Source organism: Mus musculus, chromosome 4 (assembly GCF_000001635.26).
Source record: "Mus musculus strain C57BL/6J chromosome 4, GRCm38.p6 C57BL/6J".
In the NCBI taxonomy this organism is placed as follows: Eukaryota; Metazoa; Chordata; class Mammalia; order Rodentia; family Muridae; genus Mus; species Mus musculus.
In genome coordinates, this window is record NC_000070.6 from 133,143,010 (window position 1) to 133,164,186 (window position 21,177).

At 42.6% G+C, this 21,177-nt stretch overlaps 1 protein-coding gene across 3 annotated transcripts in view; it reads left to right on the top strand.

Moving 5' to 3' along the window:
- Wasf2 (WAS protein family, member 2) overlaps positions 1-21,177 on the top strand; it is a 69,218-nt gene that overhangs the window by 12,479 nt on the left and 35,562 nt on the right. Inside the window, exon 2 of one of the 3 annotated variants that reach the window (XM_006538849.4) lies at positions 17,377-17,521. The exons of the other annotated variants lie outside the window; for them this stretch is intronic. The gene's annotated coding sequence lies outside the window, so the exon portion shown is untranslated. The remainder of the gene's footprint in view (positions 1-17,376; positions 17,522-21,177) is intronic. 3 annotated transcript variants of the gene reach the window in all.

Genomic DNA, 21,177 nt, shown 5'->3' on the forward strand with positions numbered 1-21,177 from the left:
AAAACTGGATTTTGCTAAGTAGAAGACCAACTTTGTTTCAATCTGGCTTGCAAGCCGCCTCAGCTTCATGGATGATAATCTGCAGAGCTGAGCTCCCAGTATATTCTGGTATGGTCAGTTCCCAGCATCTGAGATAAACTGTTAGTAGCTACTTTTTATATTTTATAAAAAGATAATATCAGTTCAGAAATAAACTTTTAAGAATTTATTTTTAACTTATATACATTGATATTTTGCTTGCATGCATGTCTAGTTATGGAAAGTTGTGAACTGCCATGTGGTTGCTGGGAATTGAACCCAGGTCTGCTGGAAGAGCAGCCAGCTCTTAAACATTGAGCTATCGTTCCAGTCTCAGCAGTAAACTTTTAAAAAGCCACTCTGCTCACGAATAGGAAGCTTTAGACTGAAATGTGCCCAAGCCTTTCCTTTCTTTCTGGAGATTGGGTCCCGTGTAACTCAGGCTGGCTTAGAACTCACCCTGGAGCTGAGGATGCCTACAGCTTTGCTCCTTCCACCTCTATCTTCTATTACAGGAATGTTTGTAAGGTTTGGTTTTTATTGTTGCTGTTTGAGAGGGTCAGGCTAAGTTGCCTTGTGCTATCCTGAAACTCAGTGTGTATGTAGCTCAGGATGATTTTGAATTCTTCATTTTCCTGTCTGGGTAGCTGAGATAATTAGCATGTTCCACCATGCCTGGCTCTCAGCTGATGGACTTATTTATCTATTATTATCATCATTGGTTTTTTGGTTTTGTTTTGTTTTGTTTTTGTGACAGTCTCACTTTGTAGACCAAACTGGCTTTCAAGAGATTTGACTAGCTCTGCTGGGGTTAAAAGTGTGTTCCACTATGCAGGCTCTTTATTTTTAGGTTTTGAGAGAGTTTTATGTAGCCCATCCTGACCTTATAGTCAACAGTGTAGCAAAAGATGTCCTTGAAATTTCTTGTCCTCCAGCTTCCACCTGCCAGGTGCTAGGGTTGCAGGTGTATGTCACCCTGAGACTACCCACCTCATTTTACATATCTGCTTCTCAGAGTTTGCCAGTTGGTAGGAGGTAGTAATACTAGCCTAACACACAAACAGGTGGTTCTCAGAGTTTGAGGCCAGCCTGGTTTTGGAGTGAGTTCTAGATCATCATAGGCTACAGAGTGAGGCTCTGTCTCAGAAAACAAAGTGCAAACTAACAGCAGCATAAGGAATATAGATATTGAGCCAGATCTGGTAGGTCATGCCTATAGTTCTAACACTTGGGACAGATAGGTAGGAAGGTTGCTGCGAGTTCAAGGCCTGCCTGGGCTATCTCTCCTACAGCCCCCCAAAATCTACTGAGGTTTGTATGTAGTTTCTTACAGCTTCTCTTAGCCTGTTTGCTCATCTGTAAAATGTAGAGTATATTTCAGAGAAATATTTGGAGGATTAAACGATGCACTCCTTTGTCCAGTGCTTAGTAACTTAACAGTTGTTAACCATAAATTAAGGAATGGCATATTCGGTTAGGCACATCATCTGTCTAGCCCAGAATTACACTTTTGTTTTTTTAATGATACAAAAAGTTTAGTTAGGATTAGCAATTTAGACAATCTCAGTTTTGCTGGCACCACCCAAGGGAACTCATAGGCTGTACCTTCCTTCCACCAGGCCTGCAGGTTGTTAATCATGGCTACTTCAGTGACGTTCAGTTTCTTTACAGCCTACTTGGTCTGGTTCCTGCCAGCCCTGACCTTCATGAACAGAGTGCTTTACTCTCTTCTGTCTGCAGCTTCTCACAGACTTTGTGGTCAGTGGACCTGATGGTGAATGGTCAGTCTTTCTCCTGAGTGTGCTCTTCTGGGGATATTTGGAGCTTCGTTGTCTTGGCTTGCCAGAAGTGGGTGTTGTCCAGCTTTAACGTGGGCGTAGCATTCAGTGTCTTTCAGTTGTTTCTCCTTTGTGTTTACTGTCTTTGCTTTGGCTTTGACTTTGGGATAAGGGTGGGGATGGCAGAAACATCCTTATTTTTCCTTGGTGCTATTTTGGTGCAAAGGGAAGATTTCTAGGTAATGCTTGCTCTAGGGCACTGGTTTTCAACCTTCCTAATGCTGTGACCTGTAAAAAAGATTATAAGCCGGGCATGGTGGCGCATGTCTTTAATCCTAGCACTCGGGAGGCAGAGGCAGGTGGATTTCTCAGTTCCAGGTCAGCCTGGTCTACAGAGTGAGTTCCAGGACACCAGGGCTACACAGAGAAACCTTGTCTTGAAAAACCAAAAAAAAAAAAAAAAAAATTATAAATTTTAGCTGGCCCATATAAAAGGTCCAGAATCCACCATTTTATTTATAAGCTATAAGCCTAGATTGAGCAGATTTTGGGTGCTATTCTAAGTTATGTCCCAGCCATGTGTCCTTGTTACTTCTGGCCACATGCTCACGGTCCATCTTCTCTCGTGGCAGCTTCCTTTTCTCTCCTTGTCCTTCCTTCTCATCAGCCAGGTAACTGAAAGCCTGCCGACCTCTACCTATTACCCAGTCACCCTGCATCTTTTTTTGCCCTGTTAACTTGGGGAGCAAGATTCACACAACAAAAGCTGGTGGACACGAGAATTTTCTCATGTGTGTGGGGAAACCATGAAATTACTTTTGTTGCTGCTTTATAACTGTAATTTGCTACTGTTATGAGTTGAAATGTAAATCTCTGTTTTCCAGTGGTCTCGGGCAACCCCTGAGACAGGGGCTCGGGATGCACAGGTTGAGAACTGCTGCTCTCAGGCTTTGTGGGGGAGGAATGAAAATGCCACTTTCAACATTTAAGGCCTTGTTGCCTAAAATTCATGATTTCTCATAGGAATGTGTTTGGAAATGTTATCTGTGAATTTATACTGCCTTTGGATTTTAGTTTTCTTTTATTCTACATCCCCCACTTCAGCAGCGAGTTTAATTGTTTTAAATTCAGGATTGGGACATAAGGTGTTATATTTAATTGGGTCTAGTACAAGCATTGGCTACTAAATACAAACACATCATGTTAGAAGTTTTCTCTTCTCATAGTAGTCCTTCAGGTGATCATAGATAAGAGCCAAAAGCCCGGCACTTTGGCTTTAGGAGTTTAAGGCTAACATAGGCTGCATGGATGACATCCTGCTTCAGACACAAATACAAAGAGAAAGAGAGTGTGAAGAAGGAAAGGAGAGAGGAAAAGAAAAGAGTTAAAAAATGTGATTGTTTTATGGTTATAGTCCTAAGCCTACTATAACAGAATTTGAAAATTTTGCACTACCAAGCATGGTGGTTCATGCTTGTATCCTGCCAATCCCAGCATTCAGAAGCCTAAAGCCAGAATATTGTGGGTTCAAGACCAGCCCCGGGGTATATGGTAAGACTATACCTCAAAAACTTGTTTGGATTTAAACAGCAAATATGACACAGTGAAAACATTGTTTCTTGACTTCTGTTTTGTAACTTTTAAGATTTGGTGTAGAAATGCCTGCCATTGGATCGCTTTGCTTCATGTTAAAGACGCTTGTAGATATGTCTGTGTTTTTAACAATCCTGCCTTTACCAAAGCGCCTGTCCTTTGTTCTTTTCAGTTATCTTTCGAGACAGTTTCTATTTTACCTTTTCTGTGTGGCGACCACACTGCACATTCTATTCTAGGTACAGACACTCTGTGGTTTGTACAAGGAAGAATAATGTGTCCTGTGTTTCCTGGGCTTCTGTAATAACATCCAGCATTTTTCTGGCTTTTTGTAGCTGTATTCAGGGTAGAAATGAGGGACTTTAAGACCCTTTCCTGTGTTCGACAGCTAGCTTTAGAGCTCATCTTCTGATAATTATAGTTCAGACTATTTTTCCATTCCTGCATTACCTTGATTATCTACATGGAGGCTATTTCCCACAATTCTGGACACATCCAACCTTGGGCATTCGTAGTTCTCTCTAGTACTATAGATCCCAAACTACAGTTTCAATAGTTTATAGATTATTTATTTAGGTTTATTTATTAGCTTTATGTATGTGAGCACACTGTTGCTCTCTTTAGACCTAGAATAATCAGTCTCTGTTCCAAGTTCTTCCACCATAAAGCAACAGGGCCAACCTTGTGGTGCTGTAGTCAGAATATTAGGGAATGTACATAAATAAAGCTTTAGAGCAGCACCCAGCAGGCACCACCTGAATTTGTCATTGTCAACCTTTCTTGCGGGTATCTTGAAGTCTTAAACTTAGACTTTTTTTTTACTCTTTTTTTTTTTTTTAGATTTATTTATTTATTATATGTAATTACACTGTAGCTGTCCTCAGATACTCCAGAAGAGGGCATCAGATTTCGTTATGGATGGTTGTGAACCACCATGTGGTTGCTGGGATCTGAACTTGGGACCTTCGGAAGAGCAGTCGGTGCTCTTAACCACTGAGCCATCTTGCCAGCCCCAAACTTAGACTTTCATGTCTGTTTGGGTTTGTTTTGATACAGTGTCATCATCACTTATAACTTCATATTCTTGCCCCTCTCTCTCTTTCTCTGTCTCTCTCTCTCTCTCTTTTGAGACAGGGTTTCTCTGTATAGCCTTGGCTGTCCTGGAACTCACTTTGTGGACCAGGCTGGCCTCGAACTCAGAAATCCGCCTGCCTCTGCCTCCCGAGTGCTGGGATTAAAGGCGTGGGCCACCACGCTGGCGCTCTCTCTCTCTCTCTCTCTTTAAGATTTTTTTTCTATATGAATACACTGTGGCTGTCTTCAGACACACCAGAAGAGGGCATCAGATCTCATTACAAATGGTTGTGAGCCACCATGTGGTTGCTGGGAATTGAACTCAGGACCTCTAGAAGATCACTCAGTGCTCTTAACAGATCTTTTATTTTATTATTATTTATTAAAGATTTATTATGTATACAATGTTCTGCCTGCACGTTTGCCTGCAGGCCAGAAGAGGACACCAGATCTCACTAAATAAAGATGGTTATGAGTTACCATGTGGTTGCTGGGAATTGAACTCAGGACCTCTGGAAGAACAGCCAGGGTTCTTAACCGCTGAGCCATCTCTCTGGCCCTTGGTCTTTTATTTTTAATTATGTGTATATGTGGGGCTATGACTGGGGGCCCCAAAGGCATTGGATTCCACAGAGTTGGAGTTACGGATGGTTGTGAGCCGCCTGACCTGGGTGTCATTGGATTCCACAGAGTTGGAGTTACGGATGGTTGTGAGCCGCCTGACCTGGGTGTCATTGGATTCCACAGAGCTGGAGTTACGGATGGTTGTGAGCCGCCTGACCTGGGTGTTGGGACCTGAACTTGGTGCTTCTGCAAGAACAGCCCATATTCTTACCCACCATCTCCCCCTTCTTCTAGTTTTTGAGACAAGATCTCATATAGCTCAGTCTTGAAATCCTCATCTCCCTGCCTCTACTTACCAAATGCTGGGGTTGTATGCATGCCACCATGCCAAACTTACTGTGCAAACCAGGTTGGTATTAAACTCAGAGCTTCATATGCCTCTGTCTCCTGAGTGCTAAGGTTAAAGGCATGTGCTGCCATGTTGGCTCTTCCGAGGCTAAGGACTGAACTCAGGGCCTAGCACTTGGCCTTTGTTTGTTTTTTGAGACAGGGTTCTCTGTAGCCCTGGCTATCCTGGAACCAGGACACAGGCTGGTCACAAATTCAGAAATCCACCTGCCTCTGTCTCCCAAGTGCTGGGATTAAGGGTGTGTGCCCCCCCCCCCCCAGCATCTTCTTTTTTTAAAGGTTTATTTTTATTTATGTGCATGTGTATGTGCCTGACCATTATGTGTGCTGTATGTATGTGCTGAGGAGACCTGAGGTGGGTGTTGGATACACTGTAACTGGAGTTAGGACAGGTTGTAAACTGCCTTCTGTGAGTGCTGGGGACCAAACTCTGGTCTTCTAAAAGAGTAATATATATTCTTTACCTCTGAGCATTTCTCAAGCCTCTAATTTGCCCTGCTGGCCTCAAACTTGTAGTGATTCTCCTATGTCTGCCTCCTAAAAACTAAAATTATAGACATATATTGGCACTCCTAGCTTAGATGCATGTGTACATGTGTGTGTGTTTGCCTGTGTGTATTGGGCAGGGGTGTTAAATAGGGTCTCATGTAGCCAAGCTTGGTCTTGAACTTGCTGTGTGATCCTCCTACCTCCATTTCCCACACACTGGGATTGTAAATTTTCATCCAAGGGCCCAACTCTAGGTAATAGCATGCATTGTTTGGTATATGTAAGTGTGTGCACCCTCAGACATGTGTGGAGTCCAGAGGGCTGATGTCAGAATAGCTTCTCCTGTTGTCTCTGTCTCAGCTTCTGAGATGGGGCTGGGGTTATAAATAGCCCTGCCACAGCCAATGTTGTGTGGATGCTGAGGTCCTTCTGAATGCAGACCCTCGGTCGGTCGTTCTCACACAGTAAACCTTTTCTTCACTAAGCATCTCTCCAGCCCCTTCATTTTTTAAAATTATGAATTGTGATAGGTCAGCCTCAAATGGTCCTTGGGGATCATTTGTTTACACATCTTTAGAGCAGGCACTATGTCAAAACATTCAAATTATTTTTATTTATGTGCATTGGTATTTTGCCTCCATGCATGTCTATGTGAGGGTGTCAGGTCCCTTGGAACTGGAGTTATAGACAGCTATGAACCACCATGTGGGGCTGGAATTGAATCCAGGTCCTCTGGAAGAGCAGTCTATGCTCTTAATCCTGAGCCATCTCTCCAGCCCTATGTCAAAACATTTTCTCTCTTCTCCTCTCTCCTCTCTTCTTTTTTTTTTTTCTGAGACAGGGTTTCTCTGTATAGTCCTGGCTGTACTGGAACTCGCTCTGTAAACCAGGCTGGCCTTAAACTCAGAAATCTACCTGTCTCTCCCTTCCAAGAGCTGGGATTAAAGGCATGCACCACCACTGCCTGGCTCATTTTCTATTTTCTAATTTAAAAAAAAAAATGCTGCTTTCAGTAGATAAGAGTTTGATTCTTAGCACTGCAACAACAAAAATAAAAGTCCCCCAAATGAAAACAAACAGGAATCCACTTTACTTGGCTGAGGTATGGCTCAGTAGCAGTAGAATGCTTGCCTGGCAGGCCTGACACCATGAATTACATCTGCCAGAGCTATAAAACAAACAACAATCCCATTTCTGCTTTCCTGTCTCTGTGTCTCAGTGTACGTTGACTGATTAATTGATTGATGCTGGTGACAGCATGGATGTGGAGGTCAGGATAACTCACAGAAGTCATTTCTCTCTCCGCCACGTGGATTCCAGGTTTTGGACCTATGAGAAGCTCTTCAGGTTGACTGCCAGCTCTTTTTGAAATAATTGTGGAAGTCTTTGCTAGCATCCCTTGCTTTCTATGTGATACGGTGCTCCAGATTTATCCTGTACATTTCCTACAATCTCCCTAAAAACTCTGGATTCTTTTAGTCGGATATTATGTATGGTGCACAGTGTACTAGCTTCTGTGTTTTTTTTTTTTTAAAGATTTATTCATTTATTATATGTAAGTACACTGTAGCTGTCTTCAGACACTCCAGAAGAGGGAGTCAGATCTTGTTACAGATGGTTGTGAGCCACCATGTGGTTGCTGGGATTTGAACTCCTGACCTTCGGAAGAGCAGTCGGGTGCTCTTACCCACTGAGCCATCTCACCAGCCCCCAGCTTCTGTGTTTTGACAGTAGCGCAGCTGAAGGCCGGTGAAGTTCAGTAGTTTAACCAAGATCACATAGATTAGATGCCGGGTTATGCCTTGTAAGATGGACATTTGCCTCTCAGCTCTGTGCCATTGCCATTTCCCCTCCATTCTGGTACCTACTTTCTAGAGCAAATGATGTAACTCCATTTCAGCTTCTACTCTAGCCGTCAGAGCAAGACAGATCATCATTTGAGTTACTATCAAACCGTATTAATGTGGGCTAACTGGGAGAAAACTTAGAGCGTTGTATGTCCCTTTTATATATATATCCAGCTGTTATTATGTTATTATGTCTGGTAAGTAAAACGAGGCTAATAGTGTTACAGGTTATTTTGTTAGGTAAAGGGTCTTATATTTGGCTCAATGAATAACTGAGAATGATATACCCTTTAATCTACGTAAATTAGACTCTTACAATGCTTAAAAACAGTTCATTAAACATTTTTTCCTATAGTTATTTATTGTTTTCATAGACTTTTTGTTATTGGAATGCAGAGGTAAACTTAAGATCAGACCAGAATTTGTCCCGATTTAAACGTGTGTAGTCTATACTACTGTACTAATAAAGTGTTGCCGGCAGAATTCAGAGGAGCTTAGGAAGAGCACGAGAACGTGAGGAGTTGCACCTAACAGTACTTGAGCTGAGTAGCAGGGATTTAGAGAAAGCTCCTTCCTATGCCGTGCAGCAGCACCACCCTAGGCCTCACTCAGACACAGTCCTGGATGGGGAGGCACAAGGGCCCAGGTGTGTGAGGCCTCACTTCGTTGCCTCGGGACTCTGTGGCCCAGAGTAAAAACACTTGACCTCTCTGGACCTTTATTTGTTTGTTTATTTATTTAGAGACAGGGTTTCTTTCTTTCTTTTTTTTTCTTTTCTTTTTTTTTTTTTTTTTTCGAGACAGGGTTTCTCTGTGTAGCTCTGGCTGCCCTGGAACTCACTCTGTAGACCAGGCTGGCCTCGAACTCAGAACTCCACCTGCCTCTGTCTCCCAAGTGCTGGGATTAAAGGTGTGCGCCACCACTGCCTGGCTGGACCTTTATTTAAAAAGTGTATTTTATGTGTATGGATATTTTGAATGCATGTGTGTCTGTGTACCAGTTGAGCCTTGTATACATGAAGGCCAGAAATATGTTGGGTCTCCTGGAACTGGAGTTACAGATTATGTGAGCCACCGTGTGTGTGTGTGTGTGTGTGTGTGTGTGTGTGTGTGTGTGTGTGTGTGTGTGTTGGGAATTAAACTCAGGGCCTCTGGAAGAGGTGCTCTTAACCATTGAGCTATGTCTGGTCTTTAATTTATTAATCTATAGTGAGGTAGCTAAAATGGCAACAGTAATACATGTTTTAAAACCTCACCCTTGCCAGGTGTGGTGATGCAGACCTTTAATCCCAGCATTCAGGAGTCAGAGGCAGGCAGATTTCTGAGTTCCAGGCCAACTTGGTCTACATAGAGAGACCATATCTCAAAATCAAAACAACAGGTCTGAAGAGATGGCTCGACAGAGGCAGAGCAGGAGAATCTCTGTGAGTTCGAGGTCAGCCTGCTTACAGAGCTGGTTCCAAGGACAGTCAAGGCTTTTTCATAAAGACACCTTGTCTTGAAAAACCAAAAAAAAAAAAAAAAAAGCGTTTCTGTTTTAAGTTTATGGGCTTCTTGCCTGTGTTCATGCTTGTGCTTTCAGAGGTTCAGGGTCCCTGGGACTAGAGTTACAATGACTCTCAACCGTTATGTGGGTGCTGGGAATTGAACCCAGGTCCTCTGGAAGAGCAAGCTGTGTTCTTAACTGCTGAGCCACTTTTCTAGCCTTTGGTTCACTTTTTTTTTTGGAGACAGGGTTTATAGCCCTGGCTGTCCTGGAACTCACTCTGTAGACCAGGCTGGCCTCGAACTCAGAAATCCGCCTGCCTCTGCCTCCCGAGTGCTGGGATTAAAGGTGTGCGCCACCACGCCCAGCTGAAATCTAAAAAAATTTTAAGAAAGCAAGAGAGACTACTATTAGTAACCCTACTGGAAGCATTGATGTAAACCATGATGAACACCCTAAAAGGATACCTGTTGGCAAATTCAGGTTTAATATGTGACAAGGCATGATTATTTTTAATTATAATTGTATTTTATTTGCCATAGATATTTGCTAATACAGTACCGATGCTTTTGTTTTTCTCTTGCCAATAGAAGTCAGGTCTTTACCTGATACATTTCATATTTTTTCTTTTCTCGATTTTGTTAATTTGTTTGCTGTATATCAGACCACTTGGGAAATATTCTTTGTCAAACTCTATTTCCTCTAAGTTTGAAAAATACCAGCAGGAATTTGTAACACTTGTCCTGTTTTTTAAAATATTGGTGGCATTTAAAACCATAAATTCTAAAACATCTTTATTAACATGATTTCTATAAGGAGTGGAGCTGGGACGGTATTACTAGATTGGCAGAGAATTAATACTATTGTCATCTTCTTATAGATGTTTGGAAATAACCTTACTGTGTGGTCATGGGACTGTGTTAATGCTTGTTGGAGAGGGCCATGGCAGTCTGGGACCCAGGGTATGTGTCCTGTCCCATTCATCTGTCAGCCTTGGAGTGCCTACTGCTGTTGTAATCACTGTTATTGCAGTAGTGCTCTGCTAACGGGAATCCTATTAGATGTTGACTCTCACTAAGAAAGTAATAGTATTTTTTGGCCAATCGCTAAACAAGCTTTCAAATTATTCTAGTACAAAGTACACTGAATTAAAAATGACATTATTTAAGGCTCCCGAGTGTTTGCCTGCATGTATGCATGTGCATCTGGTACCCGAGGAGGCCAGAAGAGGGAATCCAGTGGCTGTGAGCTGCCGTGTGGGTGCCGGGAAACTGTGGCGTTATCTCTCCAGACCCAGTTTTTGTTTTTGTTTTTTAAAGACAGTGACCTGGCTGGCTTGGGACTCACAAAAATCTGCCTGGCATTGCCTCCCGAGTTGGGATTAAAGGCATGGGTCACCATGATTGGCTGGTTTTGGTGCTTTGGGACAGGGTCTAGTGTAGCACAGGCTGGCTTCTTAATCTGTGTAGTTGAAAATGTCCTTGAGCTTCTGCTCTTCCTGCCCACTTTACAGGCAGCACAGGCCACACGTCTGCCTAGTAACTGTGAGTGTTCCCTGTTTCTGTCTCAGTTCTTTAATATCCTGAGCCATCACAGATACACATTTCCAGTTTGCCCTCTTGTTGGGTTTTGGTCATATGGCTTTACCTGTTGTTGAAAGAGACTAGTCTTCTGGTTAATTACTGGGAGGCGGCCACTACACATTGTCACTTTCCATAATCTTCCAGCTTTCAGAGGTGCCCTTGGTCTCAGTGTTTGGTAAAAATTAAAAAGTCATTTATTGAAAAAAATTTGGGATACCAAGCCTCATTAGTTACTAGGAAAGAACAGATTAAAATTGTGATAATGTTGGTTCATCATATTGTCAAAAAAATTAAAAACAAAAAATATTACCAAAACGACTGGGTGGTACTACTACTGCTACTGTTTCTCCTTCTTCCTCTTCTTCTTCTTCCTCTTCTTCCTCTTCCTGTTCTTCCCTCTCTTCCTCCTCCTCCTCTTTGCTTTTTCAGGCAGGGTTCTCTGTGTAGCTTTGGCTGCACTGGAGCTTGCTCTGAGACCAGGCTGTCCTCACACTCATAGAGATTCGCCTGCCTCTGCCTCCCAAGTATTGGGATTACAGGCATGCACTCCACTGTCCGGCTTCTTTCTGTCTGTCTGTCTTTCTTTCTTCCTTTCTGTCTGTCTGTCTGTCTCTCTGTCTTTCTTTTCTTTTCCTTTCTTTCTTTCTCTTTCTTTCTTTCTTTCTTTCTTTCTTTCTTTCTCTTTCTTTCTTTCTTTCTCTTTCTTCTTTCTTTCTTTCTTTCTTTCTTTCTTTCTTTCTTTCTTTCTTTCTTTCTTTCTTTCTTTCTTTCTTTCTTTCTTTCTTTCTTTCTTTCTTTCTTTCTTTCTTTCTTTCTTTCTTTCTTTCTTTCTTTCTTTCTTTCTTTCTTTCTTTCTTTCTTTCTTTCTTTCTTTCTTTCTTTCTTTCTTTCTTCATCCTACACTGTGTGTCTGGAGGTCAGAGGATAACTCACAGGAGTAGGTTTTCTTCCATTAAGTAAACATCTTAGCAGCAGCTAACTTTACTTGCCTGAGCCATATTGCCAGCCCTATCTTAAAGAATTCTTAAATTGTACATGTGTATCAGGGCATATTTACAAGAGTGTCCATAGCAGCAATAATATTGGCAGTAAACTAACAAAAATAACAAAAATTGGAAAAAAAGCTGTATGTTCTTTTGAGATTGGATAAGTAAGTCATGGTGTGTCCATACAATAGGATACTATATATTAGTAGAAACAAATAAATTACAGTTTCAGAGCATTATCTCAACAATTATAGAATAAAAATTTACTAAAGAATGTGTTCATTTAGGACTAGGGTTGTGACTCAGCCTGCAGGAAGCTCTGGATTTGATCCCCACTACCACAGATTGCCGTGGTGCACCCCGCGATCCAGCTCTCGAGGAGAGGCGAGAAGATCTGAAGTTCAAGGTTATTGTTGACTGCACAGAGAGAGGCCAGTCTGAGCTGAGTCCCTGTCTCAGAGGAAGGGGAGGGGAGGAATAGATACATTGAGATTAGAGATACTTGACATTCAAGAATGTAAAATTAGTAATGTTTAGAGAATGATAAAGCCATAAAGGAGAGCAAGGAAGCAGTGCAATTACACTTGAGGGCGGTTGTCCTGGGGTAAAGGGAAGATGGATTTGGATGAGGCATGCAGGGCTAGAAATGTGTATCATGGCATCATGGCTCCTTATCCCGTGGGTATGGATTTAATAAAATTTTTTCTTTTTCTTTTTTCTTTTTTCTTTTTTTTTTTTTTTTTTGTTTTTTCGAGACAGGGTTTCTCTGTGTAGCCCTGGCTGTCCTGGAACTCACTTTGTAGACCAGGCTGGCCTTGAACTCAGAAATCCGCCTGCCTCTGCCTCCCGAGTGCTGGGGATTAAAGGTGTGCGCCACTACACCCGGCAATTTTTTAAGATTTATTTTAAGTGTTTCTGTGTGAGAATATGCACATGAATACAGCTGCCTGTGTAAGTGTAGTGTGCCCTTTTATACCAGTAAGCCTCTTCTCCAGCCCTCTGTTGAAAAAAAAAGGTGTGTGTGTGCTCAGAGACAAGAGACCAACCAGCGTTGCACAGCTAGCTCTATAAGCAAGCCAGGCTCCGCCTCCGTCACGGTCCCAAGGAGTCCTGCTTATACCATTTATCTTCCACAGGGCTTGTCTCAGTACGTGTTTGGCCTCAACATGTACATTTGTCTCATCTGACATCAGTCTGTCAATCAGCCTGAGTCCGAGAAAGTGACAAGAAACTACATCACACCACCAAAGGCTTTTTGGTGTGTTTCTTTCTATGGGGTCCTGACAAATATAACTTAACTACATGATATAAGGTGGACCAATACATGTGTGTTGTTAACAAAAAAATCCTTCATCACGTGTCCTCTCACATGTTTGTTTTAACAGAACAGCCTTTCACCTGTGTCTGCTTCAGCTAAATGAATAAGCCGCCTTTTGAGCTGGGCGGTGGTTGCGCATGCCTTTAATCCCAGCACTTGTGAGGCAGAAGCAGGCGGGTCTACAGAGTGAGTTCCAGGACAGCCAGGGCTACATAGAAACCCTGTCTTGAAAAACAAAAACAAAAAACAAACAAACAAAAAAAGCCACATTTTTTTCACTGACCGTGGAGCCCTCTGTCATCTCTTGCAGTTCTCCCTTCCTGTTACATAGATCCTTTCAATCAGACTGCTTCTGCCTCTGTCTTCCACCCTTCCTGTAGCACATTCTGCACACTGCTGCCAAAGAGACCTCTCTAAATCCGATCATGTTACTCTCTGCCCTCAATTTTACATGGCTCCCAGTAGCCTTCAGAACACTCTTAAGTGCAATAGCCTCCTGTGTCTCTGTTTCTGTCCGGCCTATTAGGCTCGTCCCTCAGTACTTCCTGTATTCAGCCCAGCCAAGCTGTTTGCTGTTCCTGGAACATTGCTTCTGCACTTGCTCTGTCCACCTGAAATTAATTCCCTCCCTTTCTCATCCCATAATCTCAGAAATCTAGAGGCTGAGATGGAAGGATCAAGAATTTGAAGTTTATTATGGGCGTGGTGGTGCACACTTTTAATCCCAGGATTTGAGGCAGATAGATCTCTGGGTTGGAGGCTAACTTGCCGTGCTTATTGAGTCTGGGGCAGCCAGAGCCACATAATAGTTCCTGTCTCAAAAACACAAACCAGTGAGAGAACGCACAAATGGCAGATGGTGGGATCCGTGTCGTTTTACATAACCCCGCCCGTGCAGTGTGCTCCTAGTGTTGCCATTCATGGATCGTGTACTTGTTTGTATGCTGGCCAGCCTTCTCTGTAGAGGAAGGGGTGAGGGAGGAAAAGGCTAGTGAAGGAAGGTGGAGCGAGACTGGAAAGGCAGGCAGGGGAGAGTACTTCGAGGAGGAAAAGCAAGGAAGGAAGGAAGGGTTTGGTGTTTTATTAATATTTCACACCAAGTCCCTGGAGAGTTTAAAACATCGTGGATTCCCCTGCAGCTTAGTCGTGGGCTCTCACGACTTGCCCTCTCTGACCTTCCTTGGCCTTATGGAAGTTGTTTTCCTTCCTGATGATATAGCACTATCATGTGTTTGTCATGTTAGGCGCTTTGAGGAACATGGATAAAATGGAAGTGTGGAAGAGGCAGACCGATCATATTGGTTGCCTTGGGGGCAGAGAGTGTCTGTAAGACAGAGTTTCTCTGTGAGTTCTGGCTGTCGTAGACCTCACTATGTAGACCAAGCTGGCCTTGAACTCAGAGATCCATATACCTTTGCTTTTTGAGTGCCTATCAAAAGTATGTGTATCACTTTTAGAAACCTAGCTGGCTTCTAATTTTTAACTACTTCTCCCACTGTCCCCGATTGGGCACTTCATCACTTTCTTGGCATCTCATGACTGACTATCTCATAAGCTGGGAAGCTGTTGGTATCTTACTTTGTTTTGTTTGAGACAGGGTCTTTCTACATCGCCCTGACACTCCAGAAACTCACTATGTGGACCAGGCTACCTTTGAACTCACAGAGTGGCCGGGCGGTGGTGGTGCACGCCTTTAATCCCAGCACTTGGGAGGCAGAGGCAGGCGGATTTCTGAGTTCGAGGCCAGCCTGGTCTACAGAGTGAGTTCCAGGACAGCCAGGACTGCACAGAGAAACCCTGTCTTGAAAAACCAAAAAAAAAAAAAAAAAAAAAAAAAAGCTAGGAGTGAAGTTGTTTACCACAATTCCAGGCTGCCACTATACATTTAATAGAAGTTAGTGTTGGGGTTTTAGCTCCTTTGGTAGAGTGCTTGACTACTGTTCTAGAAGCTGCTGGGTTTGATCTCCAGTACCATATAAATGGGATCTGTAGGGGCAAAAGGATTAAGAGTTCAAAGCCATCTTTGGCTACATAGCAAATTCAAAGTTAACCCTAGGTTGCAGGAGACTCTTTCCTAATAACAACATAAAAACCCCACAAAAGGGCTGGAGAGATGGCTCAGTGGTTAAGAGTACCAACTGCTCTTCCACAGGTCCTGAGTTCAATTCCCAGCAACCACATGGTGGCTCACAACCATCTGTAATGGGATATGATGCCCTCTTCTGGTGTGTCTAACAAGAGTGACAGTATACTCACATAAATAAATAAATCTTAAAAAAATACACACAAAAAACCTAAAACAAATGTTGGATGTGGTTATGCAAGCCTTTAATCCCAGAACTCGGAAGGCAGAGGAAGAGGCAGGTGGATCTCTTGATTTGGAGGCCAGTGTGGCATACAGAGTGAGTTCTAGGATGGCTAGGGCTATGTAGAGAGAACTTGTCTTGAAAAACAAAACCTAAAAGAGACTCTGCTTTGTGTTATGAAGGTTGGCTCTTTTCCCTCAGAGAGTTGTAGGAGCAGCAGTCCTGACATTATCCACATCCTTATCTTTGTGGGAGTTAGGGCCCAAGAGCCTCATTCATTTGCTCTCTTCAATTTCTGCTCATTTTTCTGCTTCCTAATACAGTTGCAGGTGCTAAGAGTAAGAATGAGTAATACTGCCAGCCTCAGAGAACCTCTCAGGTTATCAGGACAGCAAGTAAGAAAGGCAGTGATTGTAACCCAGTGTGATGGGCTGGTGGGGAAAGGTATAGGGAAACTTAGAGAACCAAGGTGGATCTAAGCCTGGCGGGCAAACCTCTAAACAGAGTCACTCAGAAAGTTGAGGCTGGAAGATTGAAAGTTCAAGGCCTGTGTGGGTTGAAGATGGAGTTTAGACTAGCCTAGGCTACTTAGCAAGACCCTGTCTTAGAAGGGAAGAAAGGGCTGAGGGTATAGCTCTGGGGCAGAGAGCTTGCCATATGCTCACAAGGTTTAATCTCCAGTTCTAAGATGAAAGCGGAGAGCAGCAGAAGGGCATGGTGGGAGGACGTCAGTCTTCTTGGCCTAAGGAGAAGCTTCTCTTGTGCTTCATCTCAGAAGACCACAGACCTCAGCAAAGATTGAAGAATGTGGTGTAACCGGTAGCCAGTGGCACGGTCTGTGGGGCTACAGACAAGGGGAATTTAGATGAGGCAGGAACAGGATGTGAGGTCTGAGCCATGTAAAACAGCTGTGTTGTGAGTAATCTTTTCTGCTTTCCCAAATAAAGCCGGTATTATTAATAAGCACATTCTCTCTGTATTAGATGACAACAGGGTCTCACTGTATAGCCCGGGCTGCCTAGAATTTGCTAAGTAGACCAGGCTATCCTTGAACTTGCAATGACCCTCTAGTCCGTGTTTTCCAAGTGCTGGGATAAAAGGCGTGAACCATTTCAACTAGCCTACTATTGTATCTTGAGCAACTGAGTTTTACCATGTTTTATTTCTTCGATTTGCTCATTTTATGTTTCATATATTCGGAGCCCTCTTAAGTTTTGGGTGATTTGCTCTGAGGATTGTGCCAAATCCTACATTCAGGCATTGTAGAATGGATGATACGTATCTTTTAGGGCTGCTTGGAAAGACTTAAATGACCTTCAAAGGCTAATGTCAGGGCCCCACGTCAGTGTCACAGCAACTCATGCATGCATGGAGAGTGAAAAAGGGAACTTAATTATGGAGGAGGGGAATTGTAACCCTGCTTGAATGGGTAGTTGAAAGTCCTGGGCCCGCCCCTTAGCCTCAGAAAAGGACTTTCTTACATTTTCTGCCAAGAGGTCATAGGGAGAGCCCACATAAATACAGCCCTCCCTGAGCCATATGCAGGCCAGGCTTATTTTACTTGTACAGGTGCAGAATAGGTTCACCAAATAGTATCCTGATCGCCTTTGAGCAGAAGCTGGCATCTTATTGTCTTGCACAGAATCAATCCCTTTAAAGTATGGAACATGGCAATTTTAGGTCAGCAGGCATTTAAAGACACCTTTTAACTTTCAAGAGCTGCCTAATAAGATATATTTTGGACAGAAAAACCAGTGTTATCAAGATGAAACTTGAGCCATTGAAATTTTGAATAGGGCTTAGTTTTTGGCTGCTGATGTCCCTTTATCTGTGAAATTTCTTTTAATGCTGCTGTTCTCTGGGGCGCTGTGGTTGTCATCAGGTTTCAAGGCCCCATCCTACATGCTGACGTTTGGAAACTTTTAAGTCTATTACAGTGATTGAGCCGAGTCCGTGTGCAGAGGTCGGAGGACGGTTTGACGTCACTGTTCAGGGCTGGAGAGACGGCTCATCCATTCACAGCACTTGCTGCTCCTTTGGAGGACCTGGGTTCCAGTCCTGCCACCCACATGGTAGCTCACAACTTCATACTGTTCCATCAGATCTGAGGCTCTCTTCTCAAGCACATATGTGGTGTGCACACACACATGAAGGCAATATACTCATAAGCAGAAAATTTTTAAAAAGTGTTGATTATCGCCTTCCACCATTGTGGGTCAGGTTATCAGGCTTGGTGGCAAGCCATCTTCACCTACTGAACTATCCTGTCAACCCTCAAACGTTTAAAAACAGGGTCTTATAGCTCAAGCTGGCCACAGACTCCTGACCATCCCCCTGCTTTCTAAGTGCATGTATTGGGCCCAAGATCAAGTTTGTTCATTTCTTTTTTTGTATGATTCTCTTCCCTCTCTGCTCTAATTGATGTTCTTTCAAAAATTATTGGAGCCTATTTTCAAAGCAGTTCCTAGACTTAGCTATATACAGTTTATTTACTGTTGCTTAATAGGGGAGTGTCAAAGCCAACGAGCCAGATGGATGCTCAGAGAAAGTGTGGGGGTGGCAGACTTGAGGGGCCAGAGCCCGGAGAATAAGATCACGCCCCGGGGGTGTCCCAGGAGGGCTTGGTGAGGACAGAGTAGAACTTAGGAAGTGTAGAGCACTGGACCATTACATTCTGGTGACAGAGTTTATATTGGATTGTCTTTCCAGGTGACATCTCTGTGGATTGGAATGCTACAGAATTAATCTTTTGGCTTTTTGTCCCACTTAAGCCCTGGAATTTTACATAGACCTTCAATGTAATTTATGGCAGATAAGGAATATCAGTTAAGTTGGACTAGGTGGGATATAATTAGGCCTTCTGAAGGAATAAACTATTCCTGCCAAAAATGTTTGTGGTTAAAACTGCAACAAAACGCAGTAGAGTACAGCATTACACACACATGCATATGTTTTAAAAGAGAGACATTTTTACATTTTTCCAAAGTCAAAGGTTAATTTAAAATATTAATGCTGAAAAGATTAATTCGATATATTAAATGCAGTAGGCGAGAACACACGTACACACTGCGATTACTCCCTTTTTACAGTTACAGTAATTGGATTATATTTAATGAGCTGTTTACATTTAGTAATTTAAAAAGACATCTTTTCAATAGCCCTATAAGAGATCAGGGAAAACAAATTTCTGACATTACTTTCTTTTTTTTTTTTTTGGTGGTGCACAAACACATTCATTCATTCATTCATTTCTTTCTTTATTTATTTATTACATGTAAGTACACTGTAGCTGTCTTCAGACACACCAGAAGAGGGCATCAGATCTCATTACTGGTGGTTGTGAGCCACCATGTGGTTGCTGGGATTTGAACTTCAGACCTTCGGAAGAGCAGTCGGGTGCTCTTACCTACTGAGCTATCTCATCAGCCCTGACATTACTTTCTTGACTTGGGTGAAAACAACTGTTTTTAGAAAAAAGTTGCAAGAATTTTATTTAAAAATATACTTACATAGTTTAGGAGAATTACCCATAGGAATATGTTTTGAATCATTTAAACAAAAAAACAAAAAAACAAAAAACGGGCGTGGTGGCGCACACCTTTAATCCCAGCACTTGGGAGGCAGAGGCAGGCGGATTTTGGAGTTCCAGGCCAGCCTGGTCTACAAAGTGAGTTCCAGGACAGCCAGGGCTACACAGAGAAACCCTGTCTCAAAAAACAAAAAACAACAACAAAAAAAGATGAGGGATTAGATGCTTTTTAAAGAAGTCCCTGGTGGAACGATGTGACACACTGAGCAGTGAATGGAGACCGAAGCTTAAAGGGATTCTCTGGGACCCTGTAGATAAAAGTGCCAGCCCGAGTGCCCAGCTCTCCAGAAACTAGAGGGGGTTTTGGTTTGGTTTGTGGTTTTTTTTTTGTTTTTTGTTTTGAAAGCAGTGTCATCTAAATGTGTCATCTGAGGCTGGCACGTCAAATGAGCCAGTGTTTATGTTGTTTAAAGTGAGAGATGTGAAGCCCCTGAGCAGCTGGCTAAAACTGGGTGCAGAGAGAGAGAGAGAGAGAGAGAGAGAGAGAGAGAGAGAGAGAGAGAGAGAGAGAGAAAGCGGTGTGTTATTCTCATTAACACCACTTCCGTTCTAGGATAAATATGTCAGGAAACTTTCCTGTGCTATCGTGCAGTCTGATTTTTAAGGGAGAGGAACCTAGTCTGGAGCTTGGGGCACTTTCCTGAGATGAGAAATTCAAGTGTATTTGTCTCTTGTATGGATTTTGTGAGGAGTTAGCTTTGTGTTAGGGGAAAAATGTGAACTTTGAACATAGATAGACATGCGTATCTTTTAAATGTTTGTTTGTTTGCTTGTTTTTCAAGACGTGATTTCTCTGTGTGGCTCTGGCTGTCCTAGAACCAGGCTGGTCTAAAAAACTCAGAGATCTACCTGCTGCCTGGGCTTCTTTTCATTCTGCTTGTTTTTAGCCCAGGCTGACTGAAAGCTCCAGCTCTCCTGCCTGCAGCTCTTTACACGAGGATTATAGGCATAAACCACAGATTATAGGCTGACTCTGGACCTGAGATTAAAAGCTCTTTGGGTTGGCTATGATGGTATACACATTAAGAGCTGTCTATCTGGGATGTATGGTGGTCAGTCCTTCAATCCTCAAACTGGGGGTGGAGGATAGAGCTGGGTAAATCTGTGAATTCTAGGCTAGCCAGGGCTACATGGTAAAACCCTGTCCAAAACCAAAACAATCAAAAAATAAAAAACCTGTCTATTCTGGGGGGCATGAGTGGCAAAGGTGAGCATGACATGTGTATGGTATGTCTTGGCTTGTATACTAACGAAAAGTATTCATCATAAAAATGCTTAGAAGGGGGCTGGAGAGATGGCTCAGTGGTTAAGAGCACTGACTGCTCTTCCAATCTGATGTCCTCTTCTGGTGTATGTGAAGACAGCGACAGCGTACTTATTTTATTTATGTGTGTGTGTGTGTGTGTGTGTGTGTGTGTGTGTGTGTATATATGTATGTATATATATATATATATATATATACACACACACACACATATATATACACATATATATACACACATATATATACATATGTATACATATACATACACACACACATATATATACATACACATATACATATATACACACACACATACACATATATAATCTTTGAAAAACAACAAAAAACCCTGCTTAGCAGGGTGTGGTGGCACACGTCTTTGAACTGAGCATTGAGAAAGCACAGGCAAGCAGATCTATGAGTTTGAGGCTAGAATACTAATTTTTAAATTATATAACATTTCAAGAAGATACCATTTATAACTAAAAGAAGTAGAATAAAAATCAGCTAGTAGAAATAGATGCAGAGGCAGGAGGATCTCGGTAAGTTTGAGACCAGCCTGGTCTACAGAATGGGTCCAGGACAGCCAGGGTTATACAATTGAAACCTCATCTCAAAAACAAAACAAAGAAGAGGCATATAAAAAAGACTTTTAAAAATGCACGTGTATGTGTGTATTATATATGTGTGTGTGAGCCCGAGGAGGCCAGAAGAGGGTGTAGGATCCCCTGAATGTAGAATTTTCGGGTGGTTGTGAGACCTTTTCTATGGATGTAGAATTTTTGGGTGGTTGTGGGACCTTTTCTATGGATGTAGAATTTTCGGGTGGTTGTGGGACCTTTTCCAGGGGGTTGAGCTGAACCTGGACTCTGCTT